The 16,151-nt window shown below is 41.9% G+C and overlaps 1 protein-coding gene across 5 annotated transcripts in view; it reads right to left on the bottom strand.

The window, feature by feature from the left end:
* Positions 1-10,150: 10,150 nt before the first annotated feature.
* Positions 10,151-16,151, bottom strand: part of NEK7 (NIMA related kinase 7) — a 122,343-nt gene continuing 116,342 nt past the window's right edge. For 4 of the 5 annotated variants that reach the window (XR_014184018.1, XR_014184020.1, XR_014184021.1 and 1 more), the window contains 3 exons: positions 14,061-14,323; positions 12,700-12,836; positions 10,151-10,318 (listed from right to left, as the gene is read on the bottom strand). The gene's annotated coding sequence lies outside the window, so the exon portion shown is untranslated. The remainder of the gene's footprint in view (positions 10,319-12,699; positions 12,837-14,060; positions 14,324-16,151) is intronic. The other variant, XR_014184019.1, reaches the window with a different exon arrangement.

The raw sequence follows: 16,151 nt of genomic DNA, 5'->3' as shown, positions 1-16,151 counted from the left end.
GCAGCTTTTCAGTGGGAGTCTTTATTCCTTTTCTTTTATAAAATGTTCTGTACCGGAATGTGCTGTTGCATAAAGTCTGTTTATCCCAATATTTAGTGTACTTCAAGTCACATGAAGTAGAATATAATAAAAATGTAAAGCATTTGTGTTTTTATGGAGCAGTCAGGTTATGGAACATATAGGAACCTGCGGCTTTTAGTCAAAAAGATTTTCAATTTTTTATGCTAATTTAAAGCAAAATATAGCTGACTTGTACAGAGTTGTGTTCAAAAGCCATACTCAAAATATTATCCTGTTGTTTTAACTACACCACAAGTTTATATAGCTTTGTTAAGTCTGAAAAATGAAAACAGAGTAATGATTATTTACAAAATTGCTTTGATTCAGGGTGCAGACTAGCACATCCATCATTACCTACACAGTTACATCGAAAGCACAGGAATCTTTGGGCTCAAATTCTACGGCATTCATGCTAAATGGTACCTTTATCCACAGGTTGTTCACAGAAATGGTATCAGTTAGATCTCATTTCTGTCACCTGACATGACCTTGGTAATACTTCCCTCTGCAATGGCACAGATTTCCCTTGGAATAAATTTTGCTGAAGTTAGGGGGGCTGATGGGAGGCACTAATGAAATGGGGGTCTGGCACACACTTGCAACATGAACCCCCTCAATGCCTTGTCTCCAGTACAAAATTACACTGAACTAGAAAAGAAGCTTGAGAAATTGCAATGACTAGCAAACAATAGCCATGATTTTCAGTCCATGTAGACACAGACAAATCATTTCAATTTCACAGCAGCTAGTCATAGGCAATCTCCTGTTCCAGTGAGGTTTACACAGCTGACATGCTGTCATGTGTAAAATGACCATAAAGCTGTAGTCAACTTAATGTCAGCAAACACAACTCCTCAAGGCTATGCCTGATGCTACATAATCTTCAGGCCCTGATTGTTACAGTCTTCTGTGCTTGATTATATTCTCTGGGGATGCAAGGATGCCAAGGGACGGGAAAGAGACTAGAAATCCTACTGACATCGGCTGAAAGGCTCATTTATTTAGGAGTGCTTCGAATCAAGTTGTGATAAACTTTGATTTACTGGGCAGATGAAGGAACTCCAGGCCCAGCCTATGCACATGAGCCACCACAGGCAGCCTTGGGCATCACAGGACAGCCAGGATGGCCCCATGGCCCAGCTGCATGTGCCTCGGTTCAGTCACGGCTGCAGGCAATCGCAGTGCTCCTCTGTGAGGCACGTACTTTCTGTGAACATAAACAGTCACCAAGGTGGACTCACTAAAGCAATGGGGTTTCCACTGCCAGCTGTCCGAGATAATAATACACACCCCTGGACAGGGAGAGTAGAATTGCCACAGCATGGTGGGCAGCAAGGTAGAGAAGCAGCTTTTCTGGAGGTCAGCAACCCAGATTACATCAAATAAAGCTTTGTCTTCCTGCACTGGCCTGCTGCTGCTTATGACATTTCCCATTTCATTCTTGACCAAATCTGTCCTCTGACATCAACTGCATCTCTTGCAAAGTTTCTGTCCTCCTTTCAAGGATACTCTAGTCTTCTCTTCCTAACAGCCACAAATACATCTTTTACTTAAAGCTTCTTTAAAATACATTATCCCATTAATACATCCTCCTTGACAAAAAACTGTGTGTGATCAGCAGAAGCCACGAAGAGCATGAATGAGCACAGACTGGAGAGGACGGTGCAACTGGGCCACCTCTCCTGCAGTGACACTGCACTGCAATCGTGACCTGCCTGTACCCTTGCTATGACCGGCACACCTGAGATATGAATTGGGTCTTTAGTACTCAGACTTTCTGAACATGATTATTTTCTTGATCTGTGGCCAGAATGAAGAGCTACTGCTCACAAAAAGGGAATGAACTCATTATGATTAACTCCTTGACCTTGAGGGAGATAAATCTGAGACCTTTGAGGACTCTAAGCATTTGCTTTTGTCTGCATTCATTCCTACTTCTGGACAAGGTGGTTATACCGCCACTTCTAGCTGTACAAAGGTAAAAGCCAAATTAGACTTCATGTAATTTGACAAGACACTGCGGGCGTTTTCAAGTGAGGAGTGTAAAGCACCAGCTGCATTAATGGAATATTGAGGTGCCAAGAAAATGCCTGCTGAATTTACAAGTGCACAAAATATCTTGTATGTAACATTTGCATATTAAGCATTAACAGCAAATAATCATTCCATGCAAAAGAAACCATGTAATAGAAGCAAACAGGTTTAATTTCAAAATGCTCTCAAACACACAAAAAAGTAAAAATGGTTACTCTGCATTAGCAATTACCTGCCACGGCTGGTTACAAATGACTGGTGAGATCACCCACGAGCAAAACAAGCCCTTGAGGTTTGACCTAACATCGGCTCAGTGATGTCTGTAAGGGCTCTGAACACACAGTCCCTTCCCCCCACCCCCGACGTGCTTCTCACCATGACTCCTGTTCCCAGCTTGTCCTCAGCCCATCCCAGTCCCCAGGGAGGTTCCCAGTGCTGTCCCCCACCTGTCCTGCTCCCTGTCTGGGCTGGGACAGGCCTGGCTCCCAGGTCCTGCCCTGCCATCTCCTGGGCAGCATCTTCCATCCCCACGGAGCTCCCAGTCCTCCCAGTGCCCTGACATTCTGTTACCTAATATGAATCCATGCAGCTGCCAAATAAAATGGCAACATCTCACATATCACAACACAAAGTTAAGAAACAGAAAGCCACATAGAGATAGCATTCATGCCTGTGCAGATCTTTTTTTCATAAATACTTCTGAAATCAGGGTCTTAGCAAACACCTGAAGAGCTCCTGGGAAAGCTTCTCTCTCTCCAGCCATGTTATTCCCTTGGAAATGATGATCACCTGGCCATAACACTGCTTCAAACAGCAGGACGTTTTTCACATCTTTGGAAGCCAAGCTCTGTAAGGAGTAACTATTATCCTCCCTGGCCAGTGATAACTGTACATAGCAACAGTGATTAGCACTTTCAGTATTACAATTAGTATCTTATTATTATCAATCAATCTATAATCAATAAAATGAATGGATCTGACTCAAGATCTATGTCTGATCCTATCAAAATCAACTGCAAAACACTCAGAGTGTGAGATGTTAGGACTGAAACAAACTCAGGAAGTTTCCTAGAGTGGCTGAATTCTACACTGACTCACAAGAGGGAGTTAACAAGGCTTTAGCTGTCTGAAAAAGAAGAGGTGTATTACACAATAACTTCTTAATCCACTGATTATAAAGTGCTTCACACAACAAGTATTGGAAAAGGTCAGACCAGTGGAAAGTGCAATAATGGTTTTATACAACTCATGACATGTTTTGGGCTGAATTTCTCTGGCTGTTTTCCCTTAGTGTTCTCCTTTGAGTTATAATACATGAGGACATAGTGATGTGATTCTCATTCATGTGTGATGAGGGAAGATCTCTGAACTCATGCAGGGAAAACAGAATATCTTTCAAGTCTAAATAAAGTAAAATGAAACAGACATGAAGAATTAACACTATGTTCTATGTAGAGGCCCTCTACGAACTTTCCCATGAATTTCTGAAGAGTTTGGAAGCAGATATTGGGTAAGTCAGAACCACACATTGATCTGTCACATAGACTAACTGAAATCAGATTTCATTCCTTGTATATAGTTGCACCAATTAATTTTTCCATATTAAAATAAACTTAGATGTTAACATAATCTCTAAAACATGTCGTTCTTGTAAATGATCATATGGAGGATAGAAGTGTATGTGTGAAGCTCTTTAAAGAGCAAAATACTTCAGTCCCTGGCTTTAAAGGTTTTGCAGTTCAAGGGCTGTGAGCAATATTTCCATATAGGATGGAACAAGAAGACCTGCTGTTGCAGAGCTTGGGAACTACAACGCAACAGGTGACAATAGGCTGCCATGACGTACAGTCGCAGGAGATGTGAACCTGCAGATACGAACTTTCACAAGCAGCCTTGCCCAGATGCATCTTTAACAGAAGACCAAGCAGGATTTATGTGTATGGATTTACTGAGCATCCCTGCAGCAAGGGGCTGTGTCAAACTTCGGGTACATATCCAGGCAGGGTGAGACTTCAGACTGAGCCTGGGGATGAAACGTAAACAAGCAACACCTTCCAACATCTACAGTGACACTGGCTATTAGCAATGCTGACAGGCAGGTTACACTGTCATCAACTAAAGATATAATTACCATGAAATAGTAACAGTTCTTTAAAAAGAGAATGAGGATTGTATCTGTGTGGCATCTCGTCATCTCCTTCTCCATACCGTGGGGCAAAGAACATCCCCTGACTGTCCAACAACTGAATAGGGAGCCAGGTGATATTGAAAATAAACTTAAGAGGAGGAAAATATACTGGGCAAATATTTTTGGGGTAAGAGCAGCAATTCCAGTTATTTTCCATTCTAGCAACCCATCAGGGCCATGTGTTGATTAAGTAGGTAACTTGAGTGTTATGTAAAGTTATGTTCTGCTTCATGTATGCAATGCATGTACTTCAAAATCATTTTCTCCAGTTTATCACAGAAAGAGAGGAAAAGCTTGTGACACAATACACATGTGTCCAATATTCCTGCCAGGTTCACAGTGGCCTGTCCTTCACAGATTTGATTATTCCGCATTTTATGGTAGTATAAGGCACTTCAAACCCTGAGTCTTCCCCGAGGAATGTTAGCGCTTGTTAGAAGTACATGACCCAACCAATATTACTACAAAACACTTGGAAAATGTTACATCAGAGTACTATTAATACACTCTATTGCACTTACAGGACATGACTGCATGTGGAAAATCTGATGACTTGCAAGCTTGTTAACTTACTGAGATTCCTTGTTGCTTATATGAAAGATATGCCACATCTGAATTACCTGACACAAGGCGATTCCCGAAAGCCCCCCTCCCTCCAGATATCAGATTTATTTACAGGTACATCAGACTCCAGTGGGCTACCAAATTTCCATATCACTTTTTGAAATACAGAAATTTTGAGTAGATCTGTGTGCCAAAACCTGCCAGTTCAGTTAAAACAAGCTTTCCATGAAATATCATGCCAGACAAATGACCTTAATACCTGCTATTAAATAGACTTTGCTTTAAGAAACACAATATTTATAATTCAACTCACTTGTAACAAATCAAATAGCATAAATATGAAACAGATCAACATGTATAACCTAATTTGTACAACCTCCTCTATGTATTTCATGTAAATATTTATTTTACAATCCCGTGGCACTGATTTATTACAGAAAAATAGATGGATATATATCTCTTTTTATCTAACAAATGTAATTTAACAATGCATGTATCACTTTGTGAAATAAAACCAACATTTTATGGCAGTCCTCTCTGCATTCAGACTTAATTGTGGGAAATACCGTGAATATACAAGCAATCCCATTGCTGGCAGTGGGATAATTCATATCTCTGCTTGAAATTAAGCCAAGGTGAAGTGCAGTGGCAGCTCAGAGAGCAGAAGTGGGCACGGACAGGCTGCCAGGGCACCACGGGTGCTCGGACTTGCTCCTGCCATGAATTCTGATCCACATCTCTGTGCACCAGCACCACTATCCTGTCACCCCAGGAACATACACTGTGACTCTCTAATAACCTCAGGAGCTACTTTATAACCTACTTTATAACTCTGGCTCCTCACACATGAGGAAGGTGTATTTTACTTCTTACTCGTGGTTTCTCAGCTGTTAGCATTAGTGAAGCACGTTTAATACACTAAATAATTGTGTCTTATAGCAGATTAACACTTCTTAACAACATATATTCTAATATTAGTCTTATGGAGAAAAAACATCATTGTTTCGTATTAACACTTAACTGCTCTGTCTGCATGTGTTATGGGAAACGTTTCTCATGGCACAGGCTGCCAAACCTGTTCAGCATATTTTCCTTAATGGTTTTTCCATTCAGCTCCGGAGTGAGTAAATTAACATTCATCACTTTTCTCCTTTTTTTTTTTTTTTTAAACAATTTTTCTTCCATATCATTTCTTAAATACCCTTTGGAGTCACCCACAAAAGTGACATTAAAACAATAATTTACACCAAGATAAAACATCCGCAGAATCTTCACGCATTTCCATAAGTACTCCAATTCCTACTAACATACACAATTTGTAGTTATAGATGCATATGTATATGTGCATAAATATGTCCCATACCTATCTTTTATATTTAAAAAGTTCAAGTGATTTTAATTAATTCCATTTTTTACCATAATTATTTATCTACATAGTTATATATTTATATAAAAATAACCAAAACCTGATTTCTTACCTGGTGTCAAATTCAAGCCTGAATGATTCCTCAGTTTCCATTTAATCACTGCTAAAATAAGCTAATATTCACCATAAATGAGAATGCTCTCCAAAGGAATTACCGTTTTCCTGGGAATACTCGTTCCAAATTTTTGGTTCTGTAGCAGAACTATTGTGAGAAAAACTTCTTAGACTTGATTGTCACCTGCTGGGAATCACTGCACGTTGGATGACACCAACAAGCAGCAATCAACTCTGCTTTGTGAAAATTTCTGAGCACTTACTGTGCTCTGTTGTTCTGTGATGTCCCAGCACTCCTGCTGCTCTGCTGATACTGTTTCTCATACCTGAAACCAGATTCAGTAAGAAAAACACCTTGTGATGGAGGGAGCTGCTAGACTAACAAGGCACAAGAATAAAGATGTGCATGGTCACAGTTTGTGCTAGGTCTGTGTACAGTTACTTTGACTCCCAAAACAGCCCGCTGTCAACGAAACAGGCTGCAGAGTACACCACAGAATTAGGGAGAGTTTCAAAGCAGGAGTATGTCTCAGTAAAACTGGCATTTTCTAAGTAAACTTGACATGAGAAGTTTTTCAATCAGCTCGAGCCTTAAATTGTGATGCTGTATTGTTTTAATGAGAACAGCTTTAAGAAAGAGAACTTATTCTGAAACATATTGTGATACCCCCGGAACACTGTCTGCTTGAACAGAACAAATGGATATGGCCATGTTCAGTGCAACATGAAAATTTGTCACAGCTTTCATCTGTACAGAAATTCAGAGGTTCCCCAGTACAGCATGGTGCTTTAAACATGTCATTCTCTTGTTTGAGATGTGACTCATTCAAGCGCTAAGGCCAATATTTATACTCTTTGGTAGTTCAGAAAGATGTCATACTCAAAAGAAAATATGTTTGTTCTACACAGAAGCATGTGGGCTTCTCAGCAAACACCAAATGCAGTCATATATACTAATACGTTATTAATTGCTTTGTGGATAGTAAAGTCCCTGATATGCTTCAGAATGAAAATATCTTTTCTACACTTGAAATGGTGAGCAAACTTGTATTCTACACACAAACATGGACCGCAGCATTCCTCAAAATCTTGTGCAGCTTTTGAATTAAACTTGAGATTCATTCTCTAACACCAGGTGGAAAAAAATAAGATTAGATGTGTACTAGTTAAGGCAGCATGTAATTAAAATTCAAAGCATTAACAAAAACTGCATTATGCTGTTTATAGTTGAGATGAAGGCATAAAGTTTAATCAGCCCCTTGGTTTTCCCACCCTCCTGCAACTTGTTCGAACTCTTTTAACTATTCTTTTGCCTTGTAAACTTCAGGTCTGTGAGAGGTGAAGACCAGTTTGAAGGTGCATATAACATAACAAGCCTGTCTGAGTTTGTGTTTTGATTCCTTGCTTCTGTTCAGCTGCTCTTGTGAGGCTGGAGTCTTGCAGAGCACTAAGAGCACCCAAGTTCAGAAGTCAGCCAGTAAACTGGCACCACAGCACTTACAAATGTTTGCACAGGAAAAACATCAGCAAGTACATGCAGAAGAATTTGCTGAACTTACAGGCTACTACTGGAGTTCAGACTTCGACATGTCTATGAAAGAGCTGAGAATTGAAAAATCAGCCTTAACAGAGACCTATAAACGAAAGGAAGCACACTCCAACAACAGGGGTTTGTAAGAGGGCCAGTTCTTGACTTAAAACCTCAGGCTAATACCCTAAGGAAACTACTAGAGGTGCACTATCCAGCTCCTCTGCACAGCAGTGACTTTCACCAACCACTGGGGTGCCTGATACTTTTTGTGGATTTGTTCTAATGCAAATGAGGCAGAGAAGGTCCATTTTCCAATGATCACACTGGTGCCATGACTGAAGGACTTGGAGTCATCTCTCCAAAATTCTAGACACTGAATTCATCTCCCTTTCTCAGGATCCTTGCTCGAATTAAACATATCTACCACACCAAGGGACTACATATGCAGAGTAATTGGTTTGTTGTAAGACCTCAGAGCTTTCCTGGCATCTTAGTTTATCATCAGACCAGCATTTTCTTGCACACTAAATGTAACCAGCTTTTCTTTACTTCTAATGTGTATCCCAGTTTATTCCTACCATAACCTCCTTAATTTCTACTTTATGGATACAGCTTCCATTACCCTTTAATTACTTTTTCAAATCAGCACCTTTGTCCTTTCTCCTTCTCTAGCATGAATTGCTCACAGACACATACCACATCGCTTCATTTTCCTCCTCTACACTTCTCATAAGAAGCTTTATTTTGCCACAAATCCTACCAAAAGAGCATGACAACCATAAAACAAATGGTGTTATGAGACTACTGACTATCCTATGACCCCATAAAGTCTCAATCATTTATTTGTTTTCTCATATCCCAATTCATCTGCTGTTATGTTGTGCTACAAACTCCTGTAGCTGGGAACTCCCCTCCAAGCTCAGCCCCAAGTCCCACCCTCACTGCAGTCCTGGTCCATGACTGTGGTGCCCAGGAGCTGTCAAACACGAATTATTACTATTAAAGATCAGAGTTTGTGGTTTTGTCATGCCAAGCTCTACACAAACAGAGGAACTGTGATCCCTGCCTTGAGCTGGTTTGCAAGTCTGCTGCAGGTTTGGGTGCCGTTGAATACATTCAGAGCATTGCTCACAAGTCTGACTTTCCTAACCTATGTATCATACAACAATTGTTTACAGCCTGCTTACATCAATACAGCTGTACCAAATTACTTACAACTTGAACAAAATGTTTGCTAAAATCAGCTTAGGCTGGAAAGAGGGGCAGGCTGAGCCTTCCTTAAATTGAGAAGCAGTAGGTAATTCTAGCCTGTCCTTCTTACATTTAGTAGAAAGCAAGAATATTCCTTGTGTTTATCCCTGGGGTAGGATTAAAAAGGCACATTATAAACAAAGAAAAATCCCATTTGCATTGTTTTTACTGAAAGAATTTAATTTAACAGGTCTTACCTGGCTTAAAAATAATGACCCTCCAAATTCCAAACCTTCTTCATATAAATACCAGCTGTCCATTTATAGCATAATTTGAGGCAGTTCTTAACTTGTGGCTGGCTCCCCACCACCTGTCATTAACAGCCTGTGCAAAGCTAAACCTACTTGTACAAGGAGAAGAGGAAACCACCAAGTTATTTCTTAACCAATCTATCGTCTCTTGTGCCCATCTCTAAGCATGCCACTGCACTGCTGGTGGGCAGACTAATCTGTCAGATATACAAAGAAGGGATGCGTCTACTGCTTTGCCACTACTGCTGGCTAATCCTATTAAAATAACAATATCTATACAATAATTAGATGTTGGAAATAATAGGTACTGCTCTAGTTCTGCCCTCTTCTTTCTTTATTTGACTCAGGATTTCAACAGAAAATGATCCAGTGGCCTCTAGTTCTGACCTTTATCAAGTATTCCCAAGATTCGTAGCTCAGTTTTTCTCATCTTACCTTGACTCCTCTTTGCTGATCCCCCCCTACAGACTTCCCAATTACCTCAATATTCACAGTATTCCCTAAAGCACCACTACATGGAACACTATCATCTCTATTTTATCTATTAACCTTGGGAATGTTGCCGAGCTATTATGGGCCATCACCGTGCTTACAGAAAAAAGGACAGAAAGGGAGCTGTGCCTTAAAGGTGTATGTGGAAATTGTTTGCCATTTAGGATATATTTTGCACTTTCTTCTAAAGGAAAAATAACTAGATATTTCAGAAGCAAAGTCAATGTATCTCAGTTAGGCCTCTTGGCTGTTTTTTATTTGGTGGAGTACTCACATGGCTTTTAAAGTTGTTTCTACTTGCTCGTGTTTTTCCTCATACATTTTCTGTTGCTCACTCCTCACAGAGAGTCCTTCAAGAGGCAAGAGCCAGTTGAGGATGAAGATGTCCTGGATCTCTAACTCTATCCCCATGTCCTGTTTTCCAGGCCGAGTGTCAGGTCCCTAGGTCGGTCATGCTGTGCATCTGTCTGGGGATGGGAAACAGAGTCCTGAGGAGCAGGATGCTTCAGGAGGGGAGGAACAGTCAGCATGAAAGATACAATAACAGCATGAGACAGTAGTTACAGCTGGAGAAGAGATCTGCAGGAGCAAGGCTCACCCCCATATGCCTACCATCAGTAGAAACAGTAAATTCTTTACCAATTTATTTATTTACTTTCTAATCAAAACTTTGGGGGCTTTTTGAAATCTGAAATTCAGAACTATCATCTGTAAAGACAGCTGAGATGAATTTTTCCCCTCTCCCTGGTGTTTTGTTGGTGGCAGTGGTGATGGTTTTTGTTTTGTTTTGTTTTGTTTTTTAATTGCAGGTTTGGCCATGTGATCAGGTTGTATAATATCACTGATTCCAGATAAAAGGGGAAAGAATTTTTCTGTTTCACAAACTAAAAACATAACATTTTGATCTGTTGTTTTTGGTTACTGCTGTTTTCCAAAATGCTGAAAATGTTTCTGAACACAATTTCTCATTTTGAGGGGCAGAGCAGCAGCAAAGGCACACAAATGCTCTGGGCACAGGGAGAAGGAGAAATCCTTGGGGCTCTGCTGCACATTTGGGGTGAGATTTCAAAAGCACTGCTTTTATTCAGGCTTCTGCAGACACCGGCACTAATGCCAAAGTAGTCAGGGTGATTTAGAGGTGTTGAGCTCTTCTGGTGAAAAGTAATCCCAGGTATTTGGTGCTTTCCACGTTTAAAGCTGTTGATTAATCACTTAAGTAAATTTTATTTGGAAGTAGATCGTGCAGAATGCTATCCCCGACCGGAACTCAGTGCTAATTCCATCTCTCATCAGTAGATGGCACCATGAACTCATCAAACAGGATGGAGACCTGGGAAGTATAAATTTATCCTCCAAAAAAAGAAAAAAAAAAAAAAATGAGGGGAAAAAAACCATACACCCAACTTGACATACACAAATAAGGAATTAAATTCAGAGGGTGTAACTCTCCCCCCCATTCCACTCCTCCGAAAATAAAATCAGTGGTGGAGCAGTCTGCGTTATACCCCAATGCACAGGCAGCAGCTATACCTAAAATGTCCCCAGCCTTCCCCTGCCACTGACATACATTGTCTCATGACCTCCTATGAGATAAACAAAGCAAAACAAAACAGAACTCACACAAAAACAATCAAACAAACAAAAATCCAAACAAACCAGTAAAAAACCACAATCACCACCTTTTCTCTGTCCTCCCCTTGCTCCAAACAAGGTTGTGTCTGGAGGCGAAGGCTCCCGGCTGGTGGGGAGCCTGAGGAGCGGCTGGCAGGCAGGGCTGGCTGCAGCCCCAGCCCTGGGGTATGGACACGTCTGGGAGGCCTTGCATGGGACTTCTGCTTCACGACTAACCCCTATGAGCTCCGGTACTGCAGCATGCTGACAAACGCAGGCAGGGGTCCGTGAGTCCGTCCAGCTAGCCACAGGCTCTTGGCAACTTTAAGGCTAAGAGTAGACAGGTGGAAAAGAGTTTGAGACTTTTTTTCTTCCAGCCAAATAGTGAAGTTTCTCTGTGGGATTTGAAGGCTGGTAGAGGTGGCCTCACCCTCTGCTCCACCAGTGCCCCAGGTTCCTGAGGGAGCGTGGGTGAGCCAGCAGCCTGCAGCAGAGCCTGGCTGCCCGCAGCGCCCTTGCAGAGACAAGCTCCATTCAAAGGAGCTGTTCAGCCTGTCTGGGTGTTCACTGTCCTCTGGCCCAGCCGCACTCACCCCAACCTGAGCTGGCAGGATCACTGTTTCAACTGGCATGGAGCTGGCACCCACCTGCTACCACTTCACACCCACCAGGCTCCCACAGGGCTTCACTGCGGGCACCACGTGCAGGGAGAAGGCGCGTTCCTGCACATACGCCAAGGGATGTGCAAGATGTGCAAAATCTGCAAAAAGATGAGCAAAAATCTGCCGCCTTAAATATGGGCTCTCCATGCTCTTACATATGAACAGTGAGTGTGAAAATTCTGCCTGTCCATCTGTTCCTTAAAGGTTTCTTTCTTTTGCTGCATGTTAGAATCTCTCCCTAAATCTTCTTCAGCAGCACAAATCACACCAGTGACATTTATAGGTTAAGTAAATAGTATGCTGCTGACATTATCTAAGCACAGTAACAGGCATGGTTAGGTTGTCTATGGATAGCTTTAGTGTTATGGACTTCAGGGTCCATTTATCTTGTTCTCAATGAGCAGCAATTAAAATCTGCAGTAACAGAAGTATTGTTCTGAAAAGCAATAGCTCTATCATGCAAGGCACAGAAATTTTGCCAACAGAAGAGTTCAATCAGCAGTTTCAACCACGTGAAAACTCTGACATTTAAAATTTAGAGAGGAAAGCAGGGCAAAAGTAAAAGTTAAGCCTACCTTGCATTGCATAGAGTCATCTTGTCTCAGGCCAAAGGAGGGAACACTGTAAATTTTTGCCATCTCAAGCCCTGCACGTCTTGTTGTTGCAAAGTGATTTTTCTTCCTGGTCGTTCGTTATTATTCTCCCAGCCTGCCTAGCAGACACAACTCAGGAATTACCAATACCATCAGCAGTGACACAATTGATTAAATATGAGCAATACCAGCTTGGGCTTTGCATTCAGTCAGAGCTCTGTAATGGCAGCACAAGGGGCCTCGCTTGTTGAGAAAGGGCTTTATGTCACTTGTCCCTAGAGCAAGGCACGAGTGAGCTTGAAGGAGAAGGCAGCAAACATACTGTCAGAAGCCATATTCACTGGGACAAGGCGGAACAATGGAGATTAAATGACAATGCAGAATCAAGGAATTAAATCATCCCCGAGGCTCAGATATGCCAGGCTTCCCTGCAACACCTGCTAGAGGCACAGGGGAGGACCTGGAGTGAGTCCCTGCAGGGGTCTCGCTGCCTGTACCAGCACGCTAGGGGAAAACCTGCAGAAATCAGTTGTGGCTCTCCTGAAAATCACTGGCCATGCAACTTTGTGTCCCGCTGCACATCCTCCTTCTGTCCTGTTTTCCAGCCTGGAAAACAACAGTAGGATTGCTTCAAGCCCAACTCTTTTTTTTTTACTGTTTTTCTCTGCACACAAACATAACTCCTGCCTGCCCTCCTGCTGGAATAGTTTAGTTCACTCGCAAGTGGTTGTAATAAGAAAGGAAAATAATTGCCCACTATAAATCACAGGAGGTTACATAGGCCACTTACACACTGCTAACTTGGTAATTACACCATTCTCCCAAGGGACGGGAGGGACCCTGAACACACACCTGCCCCTTCAACAGTGTGCCGAAATCACCGCAGCAGGGCACTACACACCTGAGCATCTTTTCCATTGGATGCTCTTCCAGCTGACACGGACTGGTGTAACACTTTTTGGCTGAGAAGATTGCAATGAGAGATTTAGGATTTTCACCTGAGTGACACAACCTCAGCTCCAGCCCTAGAGCCAGGGAAAAGGTAAGTTTTCCGCAGAAAGGAAAGAGCTTGAACAGGGAAAACTGGCCCGATCAGCTCAGTGTGTGGCAGTCTCATAGCTACTGTATCCCCCAAAGCAGCTGTGGAGAAACCTGTGCTCAAACTCCTGGTCTGAATCAGACAGAAAATTTAAACCTGGATATTGTCTTTCCCAGATTTGTGCTGAAAACAGTCTAAATGCTTGTGTAAGAGTGATCAGCAGCATTTCAAAGTCTTGGTAACTAAGCTCAAAATCCAGTTACAGCAACTTACTGCTTTTTTATAGTGAATAAGAAATACTTACTTCTGGGAGTAATGTTTCACACTGGCTGTAGCTTTGGGAAGTCCCTTGTTACTTCTGACGCGGTAACACACGGGATGCTGGATGCAGCTCACTTCACAGCTCTGGATGCCTCTTCCTGCTGGTTTGCAGCCACCACCACCCTGCCACTTTGCATCATCCCTTGGGTTGGCACAAAGCTCAGAAATCTTGTAGTCAGCTTTCAGCAACACTGGAGACGTTGTCATTTTAATCTTTAATTTTTATTTAGTTTTTCCATCTCCTGCCTGTAAAATGGGAGTGACAATAGTAATTACTTAAAACTAGAAAACTAACTGCATTCATGAGCAGTCTCTCTGTGCCAAATTTTCCAAAGAGCTTCAGATACAATGAATTCATTCTCCTGTTTCTCCTTGTTATTTATTTAGATTAAAAACATCAGGGCAGAAAGGTTGCAAACAATTAGCGTAGTCCTGTTGCCAACGTCCCATTGCCAAACCTCCAAGCTCACAAGGAGTTTTCTCCATACCACTTGTGCTCTCCATGGATACAGCACTGTGCCCATGCAACGGTAAGACGCTAGCTTATGTTGCATCATATCAAGGACTGTGGGGTCTTAATTAAAACCTGAGGCCTCTAGCCCCCACCAGTACTAGAAATAATCCTTAATTGGTGACAAAGTGTCTATAGGCCATTCGCAATGTCTTCACCAAACCAGTCTCCTGTGCCTGCTTATAACAGAAGAGTAAGTTATGAAACAAGAGCTACCACCTGCTTGGTTGTCAGTCTGAGATACGTCAATCTGCAATTGCTGCTCTGCTTAAACAAAAAAAGGGAGTTGATATTACACGATTCAAGAAAACAAAGTGGCCAGCAGCAATATTAAAAAATTCATATAATTCATTCACAGTTCTTATCAATTTGGGATTGTTTCCCTATATACTTCTCACCAGACAGGGTTTTCTTTGCAATTTTCTCCGAGATTTAAGTTGGATAAAATCTTTTCAAAAGACTACCTGCTTAAAAGGAGAAAACTGTTCTCTTCAGCATGGCTTGGGAAAATTAACATCAGTTGTGCCATGGTGTATTAGTAGGATATCATTAGGAATTTTGTTTAGTCAGAAAAGATATGTTTAAGCTAGCAAACAAAATAGGTCTTTCAGACACACGGGGTGCACGCCTGCTGCTCCTGCAGGGCAGCCCAAAGGCTGGCACCATCCTTCTGCCAGCCCCCGCCACCGCACCGCCCTTGTCACTGAATGATGTGCCTTCAGCAGCAGTCTCTGCTTTTCATAACTGCTGATATTTCCAATTTTCTGCATACCTGCAGCTGGCTGTTGTTTAGACAGCTTCTACATTATTAGAGGGTAGCAATGACTGATCTCGAGCCTGAAGCAGTATTTTCACTGTAAGCACTACAGTTCAGCCTTTTAAGTGGAGCTAAGCAATTCAGGGAGACTTTTACTTGACAAATGTAAACACAGTATGTGTGAATTTTCATTAATATTTCACATGAAGAAAACAAGGCCAAATTAATCAGATATGTATTGCAATTTAGCCACTATCTGGTGATAAGCAACACAGCTTTTACACCAAATGCACACCTCTCTGCTGTTCGCTCACTGGTTAAAATTACTAAGGATTTCTCTTTGTGAACAGCTTTTTGCTCACTAGACCTTTTCTCAAGAACTTACTTATATGTTTTGATTTGTAGCTAAATTCTGCAAAAGTTTTCCTTCAAGTTCTCGTTCTCACATTCCCTTCTCCGAAACACACAGTTCCTCCAGGGCCCTTCTTACCTTATGTTCCCCTTCCCAGTACAGCCACCCCTGGTTTTCTGGAGCACCCCACAGGACTCCACAGGCACAGGAAGAAAGAAGTCACCTGGCAGCAGATCCAGGCCTGACTGCATCCCAGCAGCCACAGAAAATGATGGAAACAAATCCCACCAGCCTCAGCAGGCTTTGCATCCATTCGCTAGTACAACAAAATCTCCAAAGTGTACCTGGGCTGTGGAGCAGCCAGAGGTTTGACATACATTCACAAAACCGTAAGAGCTCTACCACATGTTAGTACCACAGTCTGGTGAAATCAACCCGAGGGACGTGGGCATCT

Source organism: Streptopelia decaocto (genome assembly GCF_964273445.1).
Source record: "Streptopelia decaocto genome assembly, chromosome: 5".
Classification (NCBI taxonomy): domain Eukaryota; kingdom Metazoa; phylum Chordata; class Aves; order Columbiformes; family Columbidae; genus Streptopelia; species Streptopelia decaocto.
Note: the sequence above shows the minus strand (reverse complement) of the source record. Positions and strands in the feature narration are given on the sequence as shown.